The 24,880-nt window shown below is 42.8% G+C and overlaps 1 protein-coding gene across 4 annotated transcripts in view; it reads right to left on the reverse strand.

Moving 5' to 3' along the window:
- Nucleotides 1-24,602, reverse strand: part of LOC144728320 (activin receptor type-1-like) — a 51,371-nt gene extending 26,769 nt beyond the window's left edge. For 2 of the 4 annotated variants that reach the window (XM_078607972.1, XM_078607885.1), the window contains exons 1-2: nt 24,365-24,602; nt 7,192-7,549 (exon numbers count right to left, since the gene is read on the reverse strand). The gene's annotated coding sequence lies outside the window, so the exon portion shown is untranslated. The remainder of the gene's footprint in view (nt 1-7,191; nt 7,550-24,364) is intronic. The other 2 variants (XM_078607715.1, XM_078607799.1) reach the window with 1 other exon arrangement.
- Between the last annotated feature and the right edge of the window lie 278 nt (nt 24,603-24,880).

Genomic DNA, 24,880 nt, shown 5'->3' on the forward strand with positions numbered 1-24,880 from the left:
TCGTGGATTCGATCTCGACCCTGACGCCTGCTGTATATTTGGGAATTTGCATGTTCTCCCCGTTGGTCGCTTGGATTTTTCTGAGGGTCCTCCGGTTATACCCTCCATGTCGGTACCCCGAGGTACCAAATAATACTAAATGGCCGAGGCAATTAAATACTTTATTTCTGGGGCACTATTTTCCAGGGGTGTACTTAACTCCGCGACTGGGGTACCAATCAATCCTAAATCAGTGCTACTCCGCGATGTCGAAACGCAGCGAGGACGATTGCGACGGAACCCTGAACGCTCGCGGTACGCACCGTAGTGGTGCATTGTGTACAGCTCGTCGAGATGAGTCGACTGCCGCATCGCCGACCATCAACAGACTAAAAATGACTGCATCAGGGACATTATGCGAGAGCCGGGGTACTATGGTACCCCGGGGTACCGCCATAAGGTTCATATTTAGAAACATGCGTATGGAGTATTTTTTCTGCTATAAATTTCTACGTGATAAGCCACTTCATTGAGCTATCATTCGTGGCCAAATCGCTTCTTAAAAAGAGGTATATAGCTCAGTGGGCCTTACCTGCTAAAATAAAATTAGTAAATGGTTAGTATAATCTCTACAGGAATGATCAAACTACCCCATTTGCTGCGAAGTGAAACATCAACATTCGCTCTAGAAAGCTACTGCGTGCCACTGACACAGCACACAAATTGTATTGCAGTAATGAATGTGAAAACTGCCCACTTAACGAATAATAGTCCACACAGCAATGGTCTCTCTCAGGGTTTACTTGGAAAGGAAAGTATGAATTTAAATTGGCTCTCACCTGGCTAAACACAATTATGTAAACATGAATAACACAAAACGTGCTTTTATTGATGTGAAGTACCAATCATTACTGCAGAAATGGAGATGTATGTACAGGGACTCCTCTACTTACGAACATTCGACAACGTTTGGAATCGACAGGAGAAAAGTTGGACTTAGGAACAAATCGACTTATGAACAGACCTCTGGAACCCAACCCGTTCATAAGTAGAAGAGTCCCTGTAATAATAATGTCTCGGTGACGCCAACTAATCGTCCACATGGTGGGCTCTGTTTGCTTAAATCAGTGCTTCTCAAATGGGGGGTCATGACCTCCTGTAATCAAGGGGGGGGGGGGGGGGCGGATGTCTCTCCTCTACCTTTGGCTCGCTCTCGACCAATCCCTCGCTGGGCGTCTTCTCTCCCTGTATTTATCCATCTTGTCTTTCTCCGCATCTCTCTCTCTCTCGCTCTCAGTCTCTCCCAATCTCTCCTTGTGTCTCTCTTCCCGTCTTCATCTCAATACCTCAAATTATCACGATTGGCTACGTACGGTGCGAAAGAAGTTCAACATACGTACATGCACCACGTCTCTTTCACCTCCGCGTGTCTCTCTATTGCATGTGTTTTCCACTTGTGCGTGTGTATATCCCAAAACTTTGGTTTAAAAAAAACTAAAGTCATTCCAAGTTGCTGTTCCACGTTCTTAGAATCCCATTGCCGCTCAACTGCAGCTTGGTTCCCTCCCATCACTCCCCCTCTTTATTTGCCCGTAACTGTCGACCAAACACACCGAGCATGCTTGCACCTGGACCTCATTTTTTTCTTTTGGAGCCTCTTACTCCCCGCGCGCGTTTCGTTTACGACCGTTAAATGCCCTTCTTGTTAGCCGTGCAATAGCCCTTCAGGACCCCGCTGTACTTACTCGTTCTCGTTTGTTTTTTGGTCTTTATTTTGTTGTTGTTGTTGCTGCTGCGCTCACGCACCACGGGAGATACATAGCCGGGCTACTGGCTAAACCGGGCTACTGGCTAAACCGGACCGGCGTGTAACAAATAAAAAAAGAAACCTCTTTCCCCATCTCTCTCTCTCTGCATGTCTCCCACTGTGTCTATTCCTTTTCTTTCTCTCCATCTTCTTATAATGCCCTCTTGTAAATCGCTCACATTTCTCCCACTGTTCTCAATCTCACTGTATTTCACTTCCCGTCTTTCCTCTCGTCTCTCTCCCTCGCCTCTACTCGTGTTTCCCTCCTTGCGTATCTCTTCCGATCTCTCACGGTCCTATACGTGTGTGTGCGCACACGTGTTTGTGAGTTTTGTGTACGTGTATTCATATTAATTTTGGTTTGTGTAAAGTTGCATGCATAAATACTCTGTACGAGTGTTCAGACACGTCCATGTTTGTATGTGTGTATGTTGAACTTCTTTCATTTGTCTGTAGCTCGGGGTGGACAAATGATAGCTGAACGAAGTGGCTTATCATCACGTGAAAAATTATCGCAGCCAAATACTCTCCATGCATGTTGATTCTAAATGTAGATATAAATACAGGAGGCCCCGGAGAAAAATCCACGCGGCCACGGAGAGAGAGGAGTCAGGGGTAGGGATCGGAACCCACGACCTCCTGTATACCAGGCGAGGTAGTACATGTTGTTTGTCGTTTATTGTGAAAATTCCGTCACAGTTCCTATGATCACTGTTTCATTGCTTTATTTTGGTGATTTCGAAAAGTTTACTGGTTTGGCCACGTTTGTTTGTTGTAGTACGGAGTAAGACTGATGGCTTTAATCTAAGTTGTCTTGTGGTTGTTGTTGTTGTTTGACTTGCATCCCACTGGGATTTTGCACACAGCGTTGGTGTACGGTGTTTTTTCTGCAATATTTTGCTGTCTTTTCTTGGATTTTCTGTTTGCACTTAAGTCACATATTCACTTTAAGATGTTTTCTTGTTCATGTTTTTGTTTGTTGCGGTTGCACCCGATTCAAGAGCCGAATGGCTCACAGGGCTATACCTAATAAATGAACTTGAAACTTGAATGAACTTGAGGTAGTTAGCACGCCCTAAAATAATCTCAAGTCAACTGGGCAAGTTGTCCCTCATAAAGCAGCGTCACTCCCAGCACAGCTGTGCGCGGGGAAAGAAGTGACTCAACCAGTTTATTTTGTCACGTGAAGCTATTTGGGTTTTTTTTTAAACCTAAACAAAACAACTAACGTATAAACAGCTCCGACGCATTGTAAGCGTCTTACTTTAAGACGTAGTGTTTCTTTCTTTAAAAAAAAATCCTAGTCCGACTGCAGCTGCTCAGTGGGATGTGCTCAATCATGCTGGAAGCCACAGGAGTTGGGCGCTGGGGGTAGATTCATCATCTTCAACATCAGCAGCTGATAAACTGTCGTGGGTGGCGCCAGGCTGGTTATCACGTCACCCATCACCCAACGAAAAGATAAAAAGGTCCGATGCCTTTCGAACGGCTCTGGTATTTCTTTTACAAGCAGAATTAATAACAATAGAATTTAGATTTAAAGCTTTCGTGACTGCAGGGATTCATATTCTTGGTTCTTTCGGTAAAGTCACGTAGAAGGGAAATAATAAAATAATACAATTATAAAACAATAAAAATTCTCACGACGTTTCGACTGCAACACAAGCAATCGTCATCAGGTGTGAAATCCACGTTAACCAAAAATAATACAACTAATAACATTACGTTGAACTTAAAAAAATGTGCAGTGTATGCGACGTTTAGTCACGAACGGCCGAGAAGATCTTTAAACGTGTCACAAAATCGTGAGCGGGATGTTTAAATCTCGCATTGATCGGCAAGGCATGTGCACTCGTCACGTAGACGGGCTCGCGTGTCCGTTATCTCACGAGTGAATTCCCCACAGCTTCAGTTGCTCACAAACACACACACACTTAAAATAATTTTTTATAATACATAGGGGAAAAATACCAATGTTTATAAAATACATTAACCTCTCCAAAACACACAAGTATGTGCTAAAATAACGGTATGATTAGGAAGCCACTGGAGCTATGCACTTTTAAATATAAATTGAAAACTCGTTCTTGCTAACTGCTTTTCGTGTTGAGTTTGCTGTCCTTCACCCGCACCTCCGATGAGCACGGTTGGCTACGTACGGTGCGAAAGAAGTTCAACGTACCGCACGTGACAAAGCAGGCCAACAAATGTAATCCTGTTGCTCTAGTTAACAGAAAACCATCACGGAGACAGAGCGGTGGGAAGGAGGAACATCGAGTGTGGCGTAGACTGCTCCACCTTCATGTGCAAAACGTGCCGAATAACACATTGTCCTGCGGAGGGAGCTGGTAGGAACGTTGGGTTGCTCGGTCAATGGCCAGGGTCAACGGCGGCGTGGTGTATTCCGCAAATATGCCCGACTGTGAGGGTGGGCACAAGCCAGCGTGATTAGGTTAAACGTTGAGTTTTATAAGGGCACCACAGGGTGACCAGCCCCTCCCCACCCAGCCCCACCCACCCAGGCCCTCCCCACCCAGCCCCACCCCACCCAGCCCCTCCCTGCACGACGGACGGTCGGACACAATAATCCCCCGTGGGCTTGTGTAACCAGGAGGTTCCTACCAGTATTAAACAAGTAGTTTAAATCAATGTTACGCTAAAGCGGTTCTCAACTCGAGCCCGACCCGCGGGATCACCGTCAACCAAGAGGTGGTGTTCGAGGGGACCTCGACGGCGTTTTGCGATTCAAAAGAAAACAAACTGCATTGGCAACAGTTCCGCAGAACACAGGTTGGGAACCACTCGTACAATGTCAACGGATAAGGGGGTGCCGGCCGCGGTGGCGAGATGTTAACTGCCTCGCCTGGTATACAAGAGGTTGTGGGTTCGATCGCAAGCCTGGTGCGTGCTCTACCCCGTGGCCACGAGGATTTCTCTCCGTGTCCTCCGGTTTTCCCCTCCACGTTTAGCAACGTGGGTGCAGAGTATTCGGCTGCTGTAAATGTCCACGTGATAAGTCACTTTGTTTGTTGAGCTGTCATTTGGGGTCAGGTCGCTGATGAAAAAGAGCTACATAGCTCAGTGGGCCTTACCTGCTAAAATAAAAAAATGCGTTCATAGTTTAAAACGCCCCATCACATGCAGGACAGTGTTTTGATATGCATCGAAGTGGGCCATTTAAAAATAAAAAAAAATGCTCAGCTTGAAACGCACTACATTTGTACGTACTGTATATAACAGGCACAAATTACAGCGATTACAAATGAGGGGACGCTTTTCAAATACGTTTGCTTGGCTGCATTAATGCTGGAAAACAAAAGCCACTGCCAAGAAGGGCAGAAGTTGGATTCACTCCACACGCAAGCGCTGCTGTTACACATGCTCGTCCGTCACGAGTGAAGTGCACCAGAATCTATCACCCCCCACCCCACCCCCCCGGCTGAGATGCCCCCGTGAAAATAACAAAACGTGGAGCGGACCACTCATTATCATCAGCGTCGTCGTCGTCACGATCCATGGGAAGACAGCCCCGTGGGTGTCCAAGGCACATTTCGTAATTTGTTACCACTTCCCCCTCTCTGGTGCCAATACGCTCAGGTGGTGCCACATCTCTCTGGCACCAATCTCTTCATGTCGTCATGAAGCCATTCTCCGTGAGGTCTTCCTCTCTATCCGCTTGCTTACCTTCCCCCCCACACGAACAACGCCACGCCATGCCTGCCCGCTGAAATTGAGACCCTGGCAAACGATTCTAAGCGACGAGACGTACAGTAATGACACGGCATACTGCTCCATAGCTTGGCGCCAACGATCATGGTAACTGTACGCACATTAAACATTTATTAGTTTATACTCGTGGTACTTAGCGCCTCTCCGAGCCACCAGTCGTGTCCGAATGTCGCGCATTTCCTTCAGATGAAGAGCAATGCAAGCAATTGTCATTTTTGTTTGCTAGAACCGATGGCTCGACTGCTATCTTAATCGAAATAGATATGAACGCAACCGTCGAGTGAGAAGGCTTGTGTGGATCGAACGCATTTCCTATAAATGTCCGACAGTCTGAAAAAGCTTATGGAAATGCATTACTGTAATAAAGTTTGTTGTGGTCATGAAATGTTTGCTGGCATTTTCAAAGCCAGTTTTTTTTTATGACATGTACTGTATTCCTGTCAACGGGCACACCACAATTCTGTCGCCCATCTCCTCCAACAGGTCCGATAAGACGTGGATGATTAGACCAGATACACTTCCAAACACGAGTTCGCTCTAAGTCGAAGGCACTTCTGCCAGCATTGGCATGATAAACTGATCGGTGGACTGCCCCCTTTACCTTCGTGGGGTTTTTTTGTTACCGTATGTGGCCAATGTATCAACTACCAAGCAAACGTAAGTCCAACGTGTCCGATAAGACGTGGATGATTCGACCAAATCTCCTTCCAACGCGAGTTCGCTCTGAATTGTAGGCACTTGGCTTGAGAAACTGACTGCTGCTGGACTGCCCCCAATACCTTTGCGGATTTTTTGTTACCGTTATGTGTCCAATGCATGTATGACCAACTAACCAAACACATGTAAGCTGCACAATTAATTGACAAGGCGCTCTCCCTTGCGCGGCGCAACACATCACAGCGATGCAGATGGTCGCAATGCCCCGATTGTGGTGGCCAATTCCACACGGCGCACTGAAAACACCACACCACCCCCCCAAAAAAAGCACGCAATATTGGCACTCATACCGGTAACACTCATTAGCAGCAACGCAAGGTGGTGTGTACAAGGTGTTCGCAACTGTGTGATGTGTGCGCGCAATTTTTTTCTAATACATTTTAAGACTTAACTATTATTTATCTTCATTTCTGAAAGACTTGCCGTGACATGTACGCGTGTGCGAGAGGACAGGGGCTCGTTAGCAATGTCGGAAGAAAAGAAATGGCATTTTTTTACGGTGGTTTAGCCAAGAAACAGATGTACATACAGTGCAAGAATAAAAAGAACGCGATGCAATGCAAAAGCCCCTTAGTGAAGCATTATGTGGCTCAAAAAAACTGGCCTGCCTTGCGCTCAAGATTTACTTTGATTCAATAACATCCACGACGTGTTTCCTAATATTGTACATACATATAGTGTGTGGAGTAATTTTAGAAGCAAACGTGGCCCATGCTGAAAACGCAGCTGTGGCTTTCGGCAACAGGCCTATTATTACATTAATACAGTTTTCATTTATTTATTTTAGTCCGGTCCAAACTCTACATACAAAAGCCTAAAGGACTGGTACTCAAAAGTAGATTTTTCTAAATATATATGTTTGCGATTTTATCTGTAACCGAATGAAAACGACGTTGAAAAATGGTCACCGGTTTGCCGCACACATAGAAACGTTTCGGCAAAAAACACGAATGCTTTACCTCTTCAACTGAGAAGCAAAGGCGTAATGTTCATCACGCTTGCCTTGCAACCCTGACGCCGCCGGTTCGACTCCAGCTCCCGGCAGGGCGTGTGAAACAGTGGGGAAGGAAGGGTTGATTCAATTTCCCTGCCTCTGTCCACCCCAGCAGTTGAATGTGCACTTTTTATTGTATTGACTGTCAGATTGTGTGCGGCGGTGGGGTAACGTGTGGGTACGTCCCCGCCTCTTCCAACACGTCTGGGTCAGCATGGAAGAGGAGCAGAAGAGACGCACCCTCGAGATGTCCTCCCATAAGAGGCCCTGCCACCACCCAAGTGCTTTAAAAGCAGGCAGGGTTGCACATTTTCACCTTCTACCTAAACAGAGAACCAGACGTACCACGCGGGGGATTAACTGGACCTACCGTAACATTTTGATTTAAAGCTTTCGTGACTGCAGGGATTCATATTCTTGGTTCTTTCGGTAAAGTCACGTAGAAGGGAAATAATAAAATAATACAAATATAAAACAATAAAAATTCTCACGACGTTTCGACTGCAACACAAGCAATCATCATCAGGTGTGAAATCCACAGCCAGAACATTTGAAAAAACGTCGTGAGAATTTTTATTGTTTTATATCTGTATTATTTTATTATTTCCCTTCTACGTGACTTTACCGAAAGAACCAAGAATATGGACATACCGTAGCTATGTACGTATGTCGAACTTCTATCGCACCGCACGTAGCCAACCGCGCTAATCGGAAGTGCGCGGTGGTGGTGGGGGGGAACAACCACAAACTAAACGAAGGTGTAGGAGACGAACCACCGATTAGCACGTTTGGCTGCGTGCGCTGCGAAAGAGGCTCAACATACACACGCACCTTTACATCATTCGCACCTAGTTTACACAACAAAGGCTCATTCCTAACAGCGTGCTTCAGCCGCACCGAACCTCACAAAAATAATACTACCTTGGCTCCTCCCACCCTCAACCAGTATATAAACAAGAACTGTTTTCTTGGAATTTCTCTCACTTGATACAGCTATCGTGCTGTGACGGTTCCACCTGAAGACGGAAGCTTGTGTTGCCTCCGAAACGTCGTGATTTTTATTTTATTTGACTTTTATTAATTTAAATTTTTTACCTACGTGACTTTACCGAAAAAAACCCTAATATGAATCCTTGCAGTCACGAAAGCTTCAAATCTAGAATTAATACACACACGCGTTCACGCGAGGCGGCTCCCGCCGGCCAAGCGGAGTCGCACGCGCTCACCGTGCCAATCGGCGCAGTCTTTGCCAAGATTCCACGCGAAACAGTCGACGGTTCCCGACTTTTGTAACCGTTAATGGATAATAGGAACGGTCCACCGGTAGTCGTTTAACAACCCGACTAAAAGCTCTGCTTGTTCAGCCCCCCACCACACACACACACCCCCACTTCGCTCATTGGGAGCCAGTTTTGTTGCGGCGCTTCCCAACACTTTGCCTCGCAACAGGAGCGCATCCAAGGCAGCGCCGCACATGCCAAGGAAAATTACTTTGCAAGATGCGTGGGGGGTGGGGGGGTAGATTCAGGCTTGGCAGCAATCGTGCGCCTCCAGCCCGTGTGCTCCACATGAGAATCAACCCAGAATAACATTTTCCCAGCTCGCCATCCACCAGCCCACCCGCACAGACTCAAAGATTCATCAGTTTTCTTTTTCGTCAAGTTCAGCTCATGGCAAATTTAGCAAAACAACATCGAGGGTATTTTGAAATTGTAATTCCTTTGTTGTTCCGCTTTATATAACCTTTCCAGATAATCGCTTTATGAGCATGCGAGAATTTGGAGGACTTCCAAAACATAAAGTCTAAAACAAGAATTTTATCTACAAAGCGTATGAAAGAAATAACTTTCTAAACCGACTAATCCTTAGCAGCGGTGCACAGGAGGTGATTAAAAGCGAAGAGTTTAATGCAACGGCAATGGGTCGTGTATTTTATTTCATTTCGCAAAAAATGAACAATATGCAATATGCAAATGCAGTGGTATACGTAACTCAATTTTCTGTTATATTGCACGTTCCAATTTCATGCAAAATAGCATTCTACACCTGTAATGGGGGAAATGACGCAGACAAATGTGAAATAGAATGAGGTGAACGAGTGTTGCTCGAATAACATTTACAACACAGCACACAAATGTGGAGCATGAATACTGACAAATAATATACTGGGTAAACCAAATTTAGTATCATGCAAATATTTTTTTTACTCACCACAAACTTGGCTATTTACCAACAAACGTATCATATTTATAACACGACAATCTTTAAAATAATCTACTGCTGACGAAAATTAGCCAAAAAGGTTTACGGCATAAGTAATGGTAATGATTATACAGTATAAAGAGTTCATTAAAAAAGAAACCAGTCCTAGCTCCATCATGCAGAATTAAACATTTGGTTGTAAAGTAGCCCTCGCAGGATTCTCTAAACGTTAAATAAATGACCACCGAAGCCAAACACACGCGTGCGATTTCGGCTCGCGTTGAGCAGCCAACACAATTTGCGCCTGTGACTGAATCTGTAACCAAAGGGCCCCCCCCCCCCCACTCGTGCACGGGACCAGCGTTACATTAACCAAGCTGAGCAAGGCTTTGCTCCAACTAACCTGCTGCACCACCAAGTCGCGCCTGCCACGTCGCTCAATCGTTCCCGGACGGTCGCTATTTACACGCTTTCATTTAACCCACTCTGTCTGTCTGTTGTTGTTGTACCCTCAAATCTTGTAACTCAATTTTAACCCATTTCCCAATGTGGTATCGACTGCAAACTTGGTATACGTATGTCATACTGATGACAATACTATATTCTATCATAAAAAAATATATATATCTTCTTGGTTCTTTCGGTAAAGTCACGTAGAAGGGAAATAATAAAATAATAGAAATAAAACATAATAAAATAATTCTCACGACGTTTCCGCCACAATGCAAGCAGCCGTCATCAGGTGAAGAACAGGTCTGTCTTTCCATTCTACGTGACTTTACCGAAAGAACCAAGAAGATGAATCCCTGCAGTCACGAAAGCTTTAAATCGAAATATATATTTTTAAACAATCTTTTTTAAAGATTATGTTTCGGCTTGGGTCTAATTGTCCACGCTCAACTGACGTTGGCTGTAATTGGCCACGGTCACTTACGTTATGGCAAGCTTCTGGGCCACTTCCTGGAGTCGTGGATTTCTTCCATTCCCAGTACATTTCATAAAAGCGTATTTAATTTTTTTAAATATTACTTATACATACAGCATCGTGATTTTTTTAAATTATCGATACGAGTACGGCTACCAATTAAGCGTGAGGAATAACACCAGAGTGGAATGAATGGCCAACGGGGAAGGGGAGTTGCGACACGGCTTAACAACAAGCATCAAAGTTGGCCAAATTGTTTATTATCACCGATTCACAGGAATGACTAGAAAAGACGATTACACAGGCTGTCCCCCCCTCCCTCCCTGTGTAATTATAGTGCGACAGATGATTCACTGTGCCCCCACTACTACTAGTAGCCTGTTATTGCACCAAAGGACAATACACCACTCGAACACGATTACAGACAAGCCCACAACACAGCGTTGCACAACCGCACCGCTCTTGAAACAAACACAATTCAATCTCCTTCAGGGCAAAATGCAGTCGTCTTATCTGGAAGGTCAGATGGAATTTGAAAAAAAACCCGGTAAATTCGAAGTGGAGCAGCAAACACTTGCAATTATTCACAGTTTAGTTAACGGTAGCAATCCCTCAAAGCATTCCAGGCGGACAACAGGCCTATTATGTGTAAGTGCAACCGTCTTCAAAACCATTGGAGCAGACTACAATAACTCCGATTGTCCTCTACGTGTTGGATCAACAGAAACAAAAGTTGTTTAAATTGTACAACAGTCGCTTACAGCCACGCTCGCGCACACACACACACAAACATTTACACGCGTGCGCACAAAGAAAACGACACACACACACAATGGGCCCTATAAATCATACAAACTCATATCAGCTTTACAGCCTCATCTTCCTCTTGGGAATTTCCAAGCAGCAGCTGCCAAACCAACGGTGCGTGCAAAGAAGCCAGACAAGCCCACGTGAAACACAGCCACCTTTAAAGCAGTCTTGCACCTTTACAGTCAAGGTCTCACCTCGTCTGCATAGGCAGCCCCGCTGGGGTATAATACAGAAAGGGCAAGACGGAACACACAAAGGGGGCAAATGATAACGAACAATAGTTCCCCTAATACGAAGTGTCGCGGTTTTAATTAATCAAACTCGGCTGCAAGGTACTGATAGAAGTTGCCACACGGCCAGGCTAGTTAAAGTACATTCAATCAATGTTCTTTTCAAGATTTACATTGACCAAGGTTGTATTAATCAATAGGGTAAATCACATGGAACCCTATACCCTTTCGCATGACTATTGGGGTCAGCTATTATTGATTGTAAAATGAGAAAACCAGTGACTACATTCGGACTAAAATAGCTCGGTTGAGAGGAAATTATTGAAACTGTATACGTGCAGGAATTATGAACAATATTTTGCTGATTAACCAGAGACCAGTAAACATTGCCATCATGTTAAAATACAATATAGTACGTATGTTTCAACATCGGTTACTTAAAAACTATAGAAATAAAACAAGTCAATTACATTTAAATTGGCATGCAAATACATTATTAAAAGTATTAAAATAGTTTAGCACATGCTGTACATGTAATATTTTGTCAATCTAATAATCTGTGGCCCTATTTCTTCCTATTAACTGGAATTTTCCCAAAATGCATTTTAAAGCAGCTTCCTGATACAATCTTTTCACAGATAAATAATCACGTGGTAATTTACCAGGAAAAGCCCAGTGAGCTATATAGCTCTTTTTCAGAAGCAACCTGGCCACAAATAATATCTCAACAAAGTGGCTTATCATGTGGAAATTCATAGCAGGCAAATACTCTAAATGCATGTTTCTCAATGTGGAGGGAAAATCCGCAGGGCCAGGAGAAAAAATCATTGTGACCACAGGGATAACATGCAATCTTCAAATATGCAGGCGTCACAAGGTCGGGATCAAACCCAAAACCTCCTGCATACCAAGCAAGGTAGTTAACCATCTCACCACCGTAGACAAGGAGACAGGGAAACACTTATCCTTTCCTGTAAGTGGGCTTGGGCAGGACACATCACGAGTCCTTTGTGTGTCTCCATCTTTGTATATTTCCATGTCTGTGTATCTCTGTGTCTCGCGTGTGTCTCGCGTGTGTCTCCGTGCTTGCGTGCGTTTGCTTCTCTGTATCTCTGGCGCGTCTGTTGCTCACGTGGACATACAGAGAGACAAGATGCGTGTCTTTGAAGCACAGCGCCGGGTGCAAACACGCTGTGCTTCAAAGAGCCTGCTGCACTATTAAAGACTTGCACGGCAAATTCACCCCGTTACCAGCAGGTTATCCGCCCGCAGGTTATCCGCCCGCAGATAATCGGCAGCAAGTCATTACTGCTATGATTATTTCACGGATAAGAGTCGCCGAAAGGTAAATTCATCCTACTATCCGCAGGGGTTTTCTGCGATTTATTTTCCTGTGCAGCTAATAAAATCGCAAATAACCTACATATAATAAGATATTGTTGTATTGATATGTATTGGTCCCCCAGATATATATTGATCTCCCATATTACCATTGATAACAGCAGTTCTTTAATGTTAGCAGAGCTCACCTTAAGGCCCAGAATCAGTACCTAAGAGGGAAGCCTTGTCCGTCCCTCACAGCAACTCGCTCCGGAAGTACGGCTCAATAATAACAGTTCCTGCAGCAAGCTGCCCGGCTCCCATTTATAATCGTGTTACCCACTTGAGCTGGAACACCCCGAGTGCCGATGTCGAAGTCGCAGGGTCAATATGGAAACGAGGCGCCTGTGCCCAAGCTTTCTTCGAAGCACAAGAGGCATGTGGGCAACAAAATCATAAAAAAATTAACCCGTAAAAACAACGTTTTTCACTATAAATCCTTCATATGCGTGGCGGCTAGAGTCCTCTCGTCCTCTGGCTTGAGATGGCTGCCACCTATGGGTCAGATGATTGCCTGCCATCATTAAGCAATTGGTAATTAAATATTTAAAAAAAATTCCTAAAAAGTGTAAAATTTTGGAAAAAATTTCACGAAAATTAATTGTCACGCACAACGAGTCTGTGTGGAAAATGTCAGCTCGATTGGATCACGGGAAGTGGGTTAGAAAACGACCGAAAGATTTGCACGGTCGTAAGCAAGCAAGCAAGTGAACTTAATATAAAGGATTTAAAAAATAGATCAGACGTCAAATAGCCTACCGTAAATCCAGGCGCAAGTTCAACTTGGTCTGTAACATACTCTTAGTATTTTTTCGGTAAAGTCACGTAGGTAAAAAATGAAATTAAAATTAATAAAAATAAAATAAAAATAAAAATCGTGAAAAATGAAATTTTAATTCATAAAAATACAATAATAATAAAAAGCGTGATTATTTTATTATTATTTTATTTTTATTAATTTTAATTTCATTTTTTACCCACGTGACTTTACCTAAAAAATACTAAGAGTATGAATCCTTGCAGTCACGAAAGCTTCAAATCTAGAATTGGTCTGTAACAACTTTTTAGATCACTATCTGACCACCCCTCCACCTATGTCAAGGGTAAGGGGGAAATCAAGGGCAGGGCGGATGGAGCCATAAGCACCAAGCCTCATCGAGTGTCAGGGCCGATGGCCAAGCTCTGCTACTGCTGTTCCAAGTCAAAATCGGAATCTTTATTTAGACTGGAGGAATCCGATGAGCTATGAAGCTCTTTTTCAGACGTCCAGAATGGGCGGATCAAGTAATAATGGAAACGAAGTAGAAAACTGGCAAAAACTGCAATGCCTTGGGCAAAGTCCAGGCTAAGTCAAATTTACATCTGCATATTCTAAATGTCACAAATGTAGATTACCTTAGGCCAATTCATGGCTTTCATACTGTAAATTCCATATTCATGGCTTTAGTGGACACGTTTGAGCAAATCATTTTATTTTACAGACGTATATTTTATATTCCCACATCTCAATAAACCTCAGAATGTTATTCATTTGAATAATCTCAATGCTAGCTTTACTTATATTAAATAATGTACTGCAGTTTTACTCGTAACTATAGTTGAAAAGTTTGTTGTATTTTAAATTTCAAGAATGTCAAAATGATGACCGTCTGTCTTGTAAAATAAAATCGGCGGTATGAAATGTACCAATATGCACCCAGAGCGAAGTGGCTTAAACTACTACTGCCTCAAAGAGAAAGTGCGATGATACTACCCGTGCAGTTCCCTGTTATTAAGCATTCAGACAAAAACGAATCCATATCAGCATGGAGTGGATAATATGATCAATGGAAAAAGATGAGGTCTAAGAATAGTTTCCCTGCAATGGCTATTATAGTTTTGGTCTCGACTGTCCCAGACATAAACCCAACAATGCCATGAGCCGAAACAAAAGATACAATTGAAATAGCAATCAATGCCGTGCACGAAACACACTGGGAGATTGGTTACTTTAACATACAAGACAAAACGTAAACAGTACGTATACAATTGCAGAACCGTAAATTTATTTTACAGCCCAAGACGCAACTTTGAACTTCAAAAGAAATGAAGCGTCATAGTTTGACATTGGTGTGTACGGTCCCAACTGCCGCAAGACGTTTCTGTGCCGAAAAGACCGTATTCTGGAGTAGCTCATAAAAATACCAGACGTCCAGATAACGTCTGTACAATGGTCCCATTCTAGACTCACATCCAGTTAGGAGGCTTGCTCTGTAAAATAAAGAAAAACAGGAAAACTGAGGGGGGGGGGGGGAGGCTGTTGTCCCCAACGTAAAAGGTAAATGAAACAAAACAATGTTACTTTGTCCTTTACATTCAAACAAAATTTGGCACCAATATAAACACTGAAGGAAAAATTGGCTGAAACCGAGCGGTGTTTAATCATTCATGTGAATGACTCGCTTCGTGAAAGTTACACAATTATAGATTCCAAAATCAATGCCAATGTCAGAAGGCGAACCCAATTAAACATATTTTAAGCATCACGTTATCCTAAATTCTCAACAACAAAAAAACTGCTAAAAATTACCGTAGCTTATATAATGAGCCCCAGAAAACTTTCAACTTTTCACGACTACTAATAATGTGTGAGCAGTGTGTGAATTCTATCAGCAATTTCGAGCGCAAGGGTGTCATTGAAAGCCAAGCCAGCCTGAATTTGCAAGACTGACATGAATGCGCCTAAGCCATCAACAACTCAATTTTCTATATCTAGAGACTCAGAGATGACATGAAATATCTACAAACCTTCATGACACATTTTATAATTCCACTGCACATGCATACATATTCTGAAAAAGCCACAGTGAAGTGTGTTCATATTTGTCATACAATGGTAAACGTTCAAAAATATAAAATTCGCCTTTAAGTGTACACACTCAGAATAAATTATGCAAAATACTTTGTTTCATCATTTTACTATTACTACATAATAATGGCATAATAAAATAAATACAAAAAGCATCGACATAATCTAGAATGATGAAGCAGCTACACTGAAACTGATTGAAGTGACAAAAATCAAATTATAAGAGGAGTCAGAGGCATGGAGTTTGCACCCTTCCCAAGGGTATTCACATTCATGTTACAGTATCTTTCCTGAATATTCTATAGGAAAATATTACTATGCAATCATCAGCCACAAGTTCTATCCCCTGCCGGACAAAGGCCTCTTCCACACCATGGCCATTCCTCATGCTTATATCCATCATCTTGCTCCCACACGAGCCAATCTCATCGCTTCATCTCTGCATAGGCCGATTCTGAACAGTCCAATGGCTCCCCTGTTTGGCCACTCTGTCATCAGCCTTTTCCGTCAGCCAGCAGCCCGGCTAGCAATGCGTGCCACCCAAGTCTAACTTGCCTTTTTTGTAAAGTTGATATGCGATGTGTCTGATTTGCTTTTGCTCGCCAATGTGTTCATTTATGTTTCATGCTGATGGAGTGCTGTTTCCACTTATTGTTTGTCAGTGTAATGTCCAGCGTGCATATCTTGAAGCTTCTTTACATAAATACGAGCTTTACTACCCGGCTTCGCCCGAGACTTGGATTCTTGTCTTGAATTAATACACGGCCTACGCGAGGGTTGACGGGGGATGCGTGACGTCAGCAGGCACACTGTGTGACGCTGCCGCATGCGGGTGACATCACAGATGTGACGTCACCGCTCACTTGCCGTGAAAAATATATCCATTATTGCCCCCCCCCCCCCAAAAAAATACAAAGTCTATTTTTATACGTTTTGCATTGTGTACATTCTGGAAGCTACCCACATGCCAAATTTCAAGTTTGTTGCATTTCGATCAGACACACACATTCACAAATTTACCCTTTATATATATGAATGTGTTAAATTTTTACCATCAGTGTCTGTGTCCGATCTATATGTTAAAGCAGGTCAAAAGGTATTTTCTAAGTACTGTACAGTATAAGAATAAGGTGTGAAAAAAGTTAAACGTACATACGTAAAAATGTTACAGAATTCGAATATATAACCACGTGGTTCTTATGTCAATGCAAAAAGTTTAAATCGAATGCAATAAAACATTTCACATCTTTGACTTTTTGAATTATATTGCACTGCCTTCAAACTATTTTTGCTTCAATTTTCGTTCAGACGTAGCAATATTTTTTTAAACAATGTGAAATGTATCGCCAGTCAAGAGCGTATAATTTTTTTTTTACTCTGCAAGTTGGCAGATTAGGATGATGCGGATTTAAAATTGAGTATTGTTAAATGTGGTTTTGACACAGCACTGCATCACCATAAGGCATAAATTAACTGTCCACAAAGACGGATTGTAACATGCCTCCTACGTTTGTCTGATGCAGGTGTGATAGAATGGAAAATTAGGAATTTGCATTTTCAGATGTTGCTACTCAGTGAAATTATTTCACAAATTGTTGAACGAATTTTATTTTTACTCAACATTGGAAGGTGCTCAATGCTGTATATATATACATGACAGAAGGGTGACATAAATCTTGTGCATCCACCAATTCCTCTTTAACAAAGCTCTTTACAAAAACTATGTGTCATTTAGGGTAGCAATAGCCAATATTATATTAAAAAAAGTATATTTTAAATGACATAATATCATACATGTATTGAACACAATCACTCTACTGGAGCATTTCTGTTCATTCTCTGCAACTGTTCTAAACGGCTGCAGTCAATAAAAATAACACATACCGAAATAGAAATGTAAACGAAGCATTTAACAGTTGACTTCAGTAATGAACTTACAAACAACGCTTTCCAGCCCTGGGCAAAGAATGGACTCGGGCAACAGAAACAATATAGATCGAAGAGGGTGGATGGGGGGGCGGAGAGATGGCGTGAGAGCTCCGTGCATAAACTGACAGATGTGATGTGTGTTCATTTGGTCAGCCAAGCCGCAGTAGGGCTTGGCTGGCTTATTGCAGCACTCCTTGGAAGCAAGCCACCATTGCAGGGCTATGAAAACAAAAGGCAACAAAACTCCGCTCCATCTCCCTTGAGGCACTGCTTCTTCTTCCTTTGCCCATACTCTCCTTCCCTTATCCCTATGACTGCATCATCCCCCCCCCTCCTCCACACTTCTCCACTCTTTAAAGTTTTGGCAAACTTCCAAGACTTGATATCCCCCACCCCCGCAGCAGCACAGACATGAAGGAAGGAAGGAAGGTTTGAGCAGCTGCGACAAAAATATAACTGCGTTATTTAATTTTTTTGAATGTTTTCTTATTAGTACACCAATATAATCACGCGGCCAAAAGCGCTGTTTTTAACGACAGAAAGAAACCCCAATACACATATACAATGTACCGTCGTCAATAAAGGAATACTAAATATAAACGTTGATGCAAAGTGTTTGTCCTACAATGGCAAAACCGTGCCAATTTTATGCAGATGTTCACATTCGGTAACACAATTCACACCCCTCTTATTTCACAGAAACGACATGTAAAAGGTAAAAATCACACGGCATTTAAACATTCCTAATCAGTATTTTTACGTGAATAACTATACTTAGAAACTTGCACATATTACTATCGAAACAACTGCAGCGTTTGTCTGCAATCACCATGGCTAAAAAACAAGCAAAGGAACCAACGGATGTCATCGAGGCTTCATAACCACATTTTGCACAGAAGGCAGGACATGCCTGGACTACCGAGAGGGCTCGGCTGGGCATAAATCTTAAAAATCACACCAGCTTTTGCCATCCAGAAACAACAAATGTGGTCTGATGGAAACAGTACGAGGCCACATCAAAGCCATAGAAAAGCAGGATTACTCTTTCATCTGTTGAACAAAAGTTCTGACGTTTGGTTGAATCGCATGCTCAAAAAAAATGTCCTCCCAGAAAAATAAACAGGGGCCATGAGGCCTATCTATACATTGCAAATGTCCTGCTGTAAATATGTCAAAGCCGTCCAAGTTATACCCACCCTCCCATTAAACACAATCCAGAGGTTTATTGCCGGTCCCACCTGATGACGGAGACTTGTGTTGCCTCCGAAACGTCGTGAATTTTATTTTTTTATTTTTGTTTTGTTTTATTTTACTTTCATTACTTTTAATGTTTTACCTACGTGACTTTACCGAAAAAACCTGAGAATATGAATCATTGCAGTCACGAAAGCTTCCAATCTAGAATGTAATATGCACTCATTGCATTAAACAGAACGTGCTTGCCATGAGCAGCTATGCTCAAGTGGATGCAGACAAAAGTAGATCACGTGCTTCTCTGCAATTGACCCCAACCCTTGGTCATTATAAAGCCAGGCATGCAATACAGAGCCTCATTTGGCCATACGTTTCTGTTTTTGTCTCTTTTGGGGTCAAGAGAACACCTATTATATATGCTTTTAAAACCCTCTAGCTGGAAGCAACCAACGTTTCTATCGTTTTAAAACAGAATCAGTCCTCTTGCTCTGACAACCTAATGCATAGGGCTTTAACAGACGGACCATAATCAGGCAAATGATGTATAGTTGCATCATATTCAATTTCAATGACATGAGACTTTGAGCGTGCATTAACAATAGCTAAAGAGGCGAACTGTATCAACGGTGGGGAACTGATGTAAATACCTATTTAAAGACCACATCGCGGTGTACATCATGTGCGTTTCTACATGAAGGGAAATATAGAAGATGCAACAGCCAATAAAATGTCGTTTTACAACGCAACAAATGTGAGCAATAAAAAACTGGCAATAATTGTACATTTTTGAGAGGGAGCAGCCATTTAATAGAAAACACTCCACTACTTCATCCCCCTTGGCTTAATTCCCATTGTAATTACGTCAAGAAACATCTGTATTCTATATAGTAACATCCATAACTTGGTACTAGGAGCTGAGTGAGTTTGCATTTAAAAAATGACCACGGTTTGCATTTGTACATCCAAATCGGTGTTCCCCTTCCACAATCGCCGTATTGCGTGTGAATTAAGACGCCTAATAATTAATAACCAAGCAATGGTAAGTTTACAACAAAAAAAAACTGTGCCCGGCCAATGCAATCACAACACGGTAATAATGTACAACCTATGTTGGTCGCAGTATGGTCATTGACACCATTTGGAAAATGCAGCACTTAAGGCGGCATGATAATTAAATTTTAAACATCGGTAATACATCACGAGTAATTGCCAGCGCACGAGACTATGGAAAGCCCTCTGCTCGCTTAACTATGAAGAGTAAAGAGGTCTCTCACCGGCACTACTTCGTGTTTAGTGTGCCAAGCCTTACACTGAATTTCACATGAGTACCCGGAAATCACTCTTTCGAATTTCACCATTAGATAGCAATTGTGCTCCGTTTATTGGGTAATGTTCAATTGCAATTAAAATACAAAGCATGTTTTTTAATCGTTGGTTCATAAGCATGTTTGGTATTCCTGCACACGATTAAAAAAAAACATTATTTAGAGGCAGCTTCAGCACATCTAGTAAAAGCCACAATCAGCAAACATTATAAACATGCCATTTGTACGTTTAGAAAAAGACCACTCCATACCGCAGAGAAAGCATTTAATCAGATTTACGTGTTTCATAAAACTATAATTTAATTTAATAATGACCTAAACCTTTTGTGTTTCTGACCATTTTAAATTAATAGAGTGCAAGTAAAGGCTAACCATGCACACAACACAGCTGCTAGTAGTGCTTTGCAAAGTAGGGCATCGCCTAACATGATTTTCAGACATACATTCCCTACTGTGGCATAAAATGCAGACCATATGGCACATGGTAGGCTACAAATAATCTGCGGGACAGGAAACCTGCATGCACTGCAATTTACTCGATCACACTGCTAGACATTCATTATCAATGACATTTATGCAATTATCAAATCGGATTTGGTTAAGTATATCACATTACAATCAATAAGTGAACTATTAAATATCAACTTTTTTAACGGTTAGGTTGCTTCTACCACTACAGTGACAATCTTTTTTTAATCTGATTTGATGTAGTGGGTGTTAAGGGCCGATCCTATTATCAGTTTTTTTCCCCCAATGCATTTTCTCCATATCTGAGGAGTAAAGTGCAGCTAAACACAGCTAAATAGGATGAAATTTAAACTAGTTCCGATTGACTACTCTCATTCAGTGCGAAAGCTCACATCACAGGAAGAAAGTTGTATATGCAAGTGACCACTTCCCATTGACTTTTATCCAAGGAAGAGTTTGAATAAAATGTATTTGTTAATTCCTCATCTGTGCAAAAGCTAACTGGATAAAAAAAATTCATAGGATTTTATAAAACTTAAATCGGAGACGTGGATAATATGAAGAACATAGGTATATGGATAAATGACTCACACTATAATTACAAATCAAATGAGGTTAACACTTTAATTCAGAAGTCATTAACAGAACTATGCATGTGCATAAATAAGGATAATTTTTTTTATCTAAGAGTGAAAAACATTTACAATTTTTTTTATCCAATTCTACAAACCTCCTGCTGGGTTTAATAAGCACTGTAAGAGTTGTGAAATTATGATGACCAAATCCCTTCAAGTAATACACTGGGGGGGTGGTGGAAAAAATCACTGTGGTGCTCGTTCAGACACAATACGGCTGTGGTAAGGACATGACAGCATGCTTCTGGTATGAGCCTTCAATTGTCCCTTTAATTTGCCTTTGAAACCCAACCATATGATCCAAGCAGGTCTTGGTGCAGTGATGCAGGCAGTCTAAAACACGTGTCACTCTGTTCAGATGGCAACTGCATTTTAAAAAAATGCATAGTAAGCACTTTTTTAAAATAGGGCAATGATATTGAAATACTGATCGCATGTTTTGCCAAAAACGCAGACAAGCTGTAACAATATACTTTTTGTGTCCATGGCTCTTAACATCACAACATTTGTACCAGTCGGTTTAAAAGAAAGCAAGTTAATGTGCAAAGGCTGTCTATACACGAGACACTCCGTACCAACAGAGCAAACTATCTTCAATGAGAGATACAATGAGGGAAGTTATAAAAAAACAATATGTTCTGCACAATGCAAGCCAATTAAGATGTTGTGAATATGGAACAAGCATGTTTTTGATACAAGTAAAAATGTGTAAAAGGGGCTTTCAAGTTACACTTATTTCGGAAGTTTTTGACACATTATATACATGCTGAGAAAATAATAGGTGTGGAAATGACACCTGCTGGAAGTACAAATGAGAGTCCATATTCTAGGAACTTCGGAAGAACAAAATTGCAAATGAAAGCAAAGTTTAATGGAAAATGTGGTCGCTGCTCCAATGAAAGTCTACAATGTGTGCACTATCCAATCGTTAAACTGCTGCCTAATCATCCAATACCGACTTAAGAATAATCAATGTCTTCATGAACGGTCTTAGAAAGCCCTATGACATTACTACACATTGAATCTCTTATACTTAAATTTATTTCAATCATCAATTGAAGTAACTTTATTCTGTTACTATAAGCAGTTTCATTTAAACTGGTTAAAGAATAAAAGGGACGACTGTACTATCATACGAGTCGTTCTAAAATTTGCTGGCAAAGTCGGTATGGTCCGTGCACATTCTGCTCACCAGAAATAAGTGCTATCTATAGTCGATCCTTCATTACGAGCTCCTATCACAATGAAATGTTTTTTTGCAAATGAGGCGCGGTGGGAATGGCTCAAGATCAGCTTGGGTCTGCAAGGATGAGCACGTGACCAAACCAACTGCAGCAGTTGGGTGCAAAGTATTTTGTATAAGTATCACGTCATCATTTTTTATTCAAATAGTTCAATAATGCAGCTTCATAATTCACATTTTGCGAGTAAAAAGATGCAGACATCACTATATTAAAAACAAAAAACTGAGATGAACGGTAGTTTAAATGCTGTTTTACAAAAAACTACTCTCAATTTTGCAGAATTGACAACATTACATTATGCAAAAGGTTAATGGTCACAAAGTAACCAGAGAATTGAGCCACTTGTACAGATGTAGATTGCAAAATGTAAATGTTTGAGTGCCAAGTTAACAATTTTGTAAGTGGGATTTTCCAAGAAACAATGATTCGCTTATGTTCAGAGGTTGGCAGCAATGAGCAATGATTTGTTTGGTGCTCGCTACAAATGTGTGGCAACCAATACTCCCTTATACTAATAAAACAGGCAAAGAAATCTGGGCAGAGGTGGAATCTCTGACACACGCTAAGTCACTGTTATTGCTTACTGGCATGATTTATCATTGCACGTGTTAAGCAGACATTCACTAGAAAACAAAGTACAGTATACCAAGGCAGATGCAAACATTTCCCACTGGCAGACATAAAACACTTTTAGAATAGGACTCAATCCCTTAAAACGTATAACTTGATGAAATATTGCTGGGTATACGTTTAAATAGAATTTCACAGAAATTCTTATTAACGCAGTAATTCTTATGACAACCAAAGAGAGAATTTTACGTGAACCAATACACCTTTACGTAAGCCAGACCTTAATGTTTCCCAGCGAAATAATAATGACGCAGTCGTAATATAATAGCAGCGACTCACGATGCCTTTCGCACAGTCCCTTTCAAAGAAAGTTCACTCATTGGAAGCGGGATTTTGAGAAAGGTATTTTCTTTTTGATGGACTGCTGCAAGGGCAGTGACAACGTTGCCTGTCAACGTGGACAAAATATTACAGCCAAGACGTAGGGAAGGGCCCCGTTCGAGTGGAATGGATCCCTGCTGGGAAAGGAACTCCAAATTGAAATACGCAAAATCGTATGATAATTAAATTGCACAAAGTACTACACAAACAGGGCAGGGCACCAAAGGCATCTATCTCTCGCTCCCAGCGATCACACCCCCCCGCCCACCAGTGCTGTTTATATTCCGAGAATGTCTCCAATTTAAGGGCAGTTGCAGTGACCAAGCGTCTACCTTGTACATGAGTATGTTTATTTTAGTATAGTTTGGCAATGCAACATAACGATGGGAAATAACACGTCTAGCTGTCCAACACGCGTTTGCAGCTTCGTTATGTTATATTTGTAAAAAAAATTGCTATGAAGTTGCATTCAAGTGTCGGCACAGCACTTTACCGATGTCCACCCTGTAAATATTTACACGTTTCAATGCGCCAATGCATGGGAATCACTGCAGCACTCGAGCGGCGAGTCTGACCGCAACTTTAAAGTCCTCCTTTAACGTGAACGACGCCTTGGACAGCTTGTGACGCACAACCTGAATACGTTAATACAAAAATACGCTCCCGCTGTTCCGTTTTAATCAATCACCGAGCAATGAGGGAGCGCGTAGAGTGAACAGACACAGAGGTGGGAGGGGGGGGGGCAAGGGTACTCGGCCGGCGAGAGGCTTCCCCATCTCGGCCAAGCGTCTAGGCCAGACCGAGGCTTCGCTCGAGAGATCGGGCCTAGTGGGAAGAGGGGACATGGGGCTTTGAGGCGCGCGACGTCTACCCTCGCCATCCCAAAGGCCGTGGAAGATGAGGAGGGGTGCCGAACAAGTCGCAATTAACTCAAACATTCATTGACCGTCGCGGCTGTCGTGGTCCCCGCGACGAGCGAACGCGGATGGGGGCTCACCTCCCTGCCGTGCCGCGGCACCGCTCTCGGCGGTGCTTCGGCGTGTCCAGTCCTGGAGTCTCTCCGCTGCTCCTCTTCCTCCTCCTTCTTCTTCTGCTTGTTCGTCTCCTCCTCCTCCTGCTGCTGCTGCTGTTGATGATGATGATGACGATGCTGCAGCTACCGCCGCCGCCGCTGTTTCTACCTCCGCACAGCCCCGACCCGTGATCTACCCCCGTCTAGACCGAGCGGAGGAACCCTCGGCCGGGCCCAGCCCCCCCCCCTAGCCCCCACCCCCAACCTCCCCCAGCCCCCAGCCCCCCTCCAAGCCCCCCCCGCTCCCCAGCCCCCCCAGCCCCCCCCCCAGCAACCCCAGCCCCCCCCCCAGCCCACCCCCAGCCCCCCTCAGCCCTCCCCAGCCCACCCCCAGCCCACCCCCAGCCCCCCCAGCCCCCACCCCAGCCCTCACCCCCCCCAGCCCAGCCCCCCCCCAGCCCCCCCCAGCCCCCCAGCCCCCCAGCCCCCCAATCCCCCAGC

Source organism: Lampetra planeri, chromosome 1 (assembly GCF_965212315.1).
Source record: "Lampetra planeri chromosome 1, kcLamPlan1.2.h2, whole genome shotgun sequence".
In the NCBI taxonomy this organism is placed as follows: Eukaryota; Metazoa; Chordata; class Hyperoartia; order Petromyzontiformes; family Petromyzontidae; genus Lampetra; species Lampetra planeri.